Raw genomic sequence first — 2,562 nt, 5'->3', positions numbered from 1 at the left:
TTGTCTGTTGCCATGTGCTCTCTCCTGTCTATTGTCTTGCCCCTCCCATCTTGTTACCTCGTTATAGTTTAAGTTGCTCCACCTGTGTCTCCCTCGTTAGCCTCCTCGTTTGGTTTCCTATTTATTCTCCTGGTGTCTGTCATCCTGTGCTGATCCGTCATTTCTCATTGTGTGTTTCATGTGTGCAGCTTTAGGCCTGCCTGTCTGTTTTTCCCCTTCGGGGTGGTTTGAGTTTGTTTTTGTTTCATTTTTATTATTAAAATAACCATTTCTCCTGCAACTGAGTCCTCGCTTCATCTCCCCGCACGCACCGTGACAATATATTATTGCGACTTTTTATCTCACAATTCTGACTTTTTTTTTTCTCACAATTGCGTGATACAAACTCGCAATTATTACAAGAGAACTTGCGAAGTCTTGATTTACTACTAATGCGTAAAACAGAAAAAAAATGCATAAACATCTCCGACTGTTTTGTATGGAAGCCCGTTTCCGCCACTGAATAAAAAAAAATATATATATGTCACAGTCTTCAGTGGGTGTGCCCAGGAGGGCCACCAGATGACTGTGTTCGGTGAGCACATGGCTTGTGTTGTGTTGTCTGTTGCCATGTGCTCTCTCCGTTTCCTGTTACTGAGATTGACCTTCACCGAAGTGTCAAAGACGGTAGGATTGCATATTCTATAGCCTAAAAATGGAAAATATTATAGAGGATTATTTTCGGCGCGGTTTCACTAATAGAGAAATCTTAATTTTATTGGAGGAATCACACAACATAAAGCTTAGTTTCCGGACTCTTGAGAGAACGTTATGCAGGAATCAGTTAAAATAAAACAGATGAGGCTTACCAGCAGCTACAGACATCGGGACGACAACATGGCTATCGCTGGGTGCACCAGAAATGTTGGCTGTCCGGCATTATTACAGACAGAGAAACTGTCCGTCAGTTGATGCGATTGTTAGATGGACAAGGAGTTGATCTGCGTGCTCGCGGTCGTCTACGGCGACGCATGTATAACAGTCGCGGGCCAAACTATGTTTGGCATATTGACGGATATGATAAGTTAAAACCTTACGGAATATGCATAAACGGATGCATTGATGGTTTCTCCAGAAAAGTTATCTGGCTTGAAGCATACAAAACGAACAATGACCCACGAGTAATTGCAGGTTATTTCCTACAAGCTGTTGCTGAGAATAACGGATTTCCACAAAGAATTCGCATTGACCATGGAACTGAAAATACGCATTTAGCAGATATGCAGACATTCTTCAGAGACACTGCGAGTGCAGAATGTGTCACTCTTGGTCCAAGCACTGGGAACCAGAGAATTGAACGATGGTGGTCCACTTTGAGAAGCCAGTGCATACAATTTTGGATGGATCATTTTGAACAGCTAAAAGAAGATGGACACTTTGTTGATACTTTCATTGACAAATCTCTCATCCAGTTTTGCTTCCAACATTTTATACAGGTAACAAATTTAGTTCACTATCAGATTTAATTTTATCCTTAAAGAGAGTATTGGAGTTTGATTATAACTTAATATTATTTATTTACATAGCCTACAATGTGCAGTTTTATTAATTCATTTGGCAAGACAATGTAGAATATATGTTCCATTTCTTTTTTTCATGAAGGAAGAGCTTGATGAAATAGTCAGTGCCTGGAATTGCCACAGGATACGGCCAACTCACAACCCACGTGCTCCCAGTGGTCGACCTTCAATAATGTTTGCTGTTCCCAGCTTATATGGAGTGCAGAATTTCTTGCATCCAATTGAACAATCAAAACTGAGCATTTGCCAAGAGGAGTGTTTATTTAAAGACTACCCTTGTGATGAGGATGTCTTTCAACTGTGTGTAGAACTCATGGCTGAGCATAACCTTGTCATGTCAGATGATGTTTATGAAATTACAGACCTTTACCTCCAACTTCGTGAACTGATCCTTCAAGGACTGGATTTGGAGGACTAGATTCACCATTCTAATCTAATCTACAACATTCACTATAAGCTAAAGGTATTGTTTCAATTGTTTTAGTATTTCAGATCGCCAAAATTGGTTTAAAAGTAATATTTTCCTTAAGTGAACTTTATATCTGTGTCTGTAGGTGTTGAACTGAATCCTTTTACTTAGATGATGTTTATGAAATTACAGACCTTTACCACCAACTTCGTGAACTGATCCTTCAAGGACTGGACTTGGAGGACTAGATTCACCATTCTAATCAAATCTACAACATTCACTATAAGCTATTTAAAGGTATTGTTTTAGTATTTCAGGTGGCCAAAATTGGTATAAAAGTAATATTTCCTTAAGTGAACTTTATATCTGTGTCTGTAGGTGTTGAACTGCTGCCTTTCACCAAGTTACTCTCCCTACCCAAGCAACCTTGGACCACTGGAGGGAATCTCAAAGCTCTTGGCATCACATATCAATCTGTTTTTAGTCCAATCATAGGTAAGAAGGACTACATTTGTAGAGTTCTGCAAGGAAAACACTTCCCACAAACTGGCTGTCTGTGCTAATTAAGAAGCAAGTCTTCATAATTATAGTTCA

The 2,562-nt window shown here is 39.5% G+C and overlaps 1 pseudogene; it reads left to right on the top strand.

The window, feature by feature from the left end:
• The first annotated feature begins 628 nt into the window (after positions 1–628).
• On the top strand, positions 629–2,275 carry LOC107728778 (uncharacterized; annotated as a pseudogene).
• The last annotated feature ends 287 nt before the right edge of the window (positions 2,276–2,562 follow it).

The sequence above is a fragment of the Sinocyclocheilus rhinocerous genome, unplaced genomic scaffold, assembly GCF_001515625.1.
Source record: "Sinocyclocheilus rhinocerous isolate Xijiao unplaced genomic scaffold, SAMN03320098_v1.1 scaffold4625, whole genome shotgun sequence".
In the NCBI taxonomy this organism is placed as follows: Eukaryota; Metazoa; Chordata; class Actinopteri; order Cypriniformes; family Cyprinidae; genus Sinocyclocheilus; species Sinocyclocheilus rhinocerous.
The sequence above is the reverse complement of the archived record's forward strand: the minus strand, read 5'-3'. Positions and strand labels throughout refer to the sequence as shown.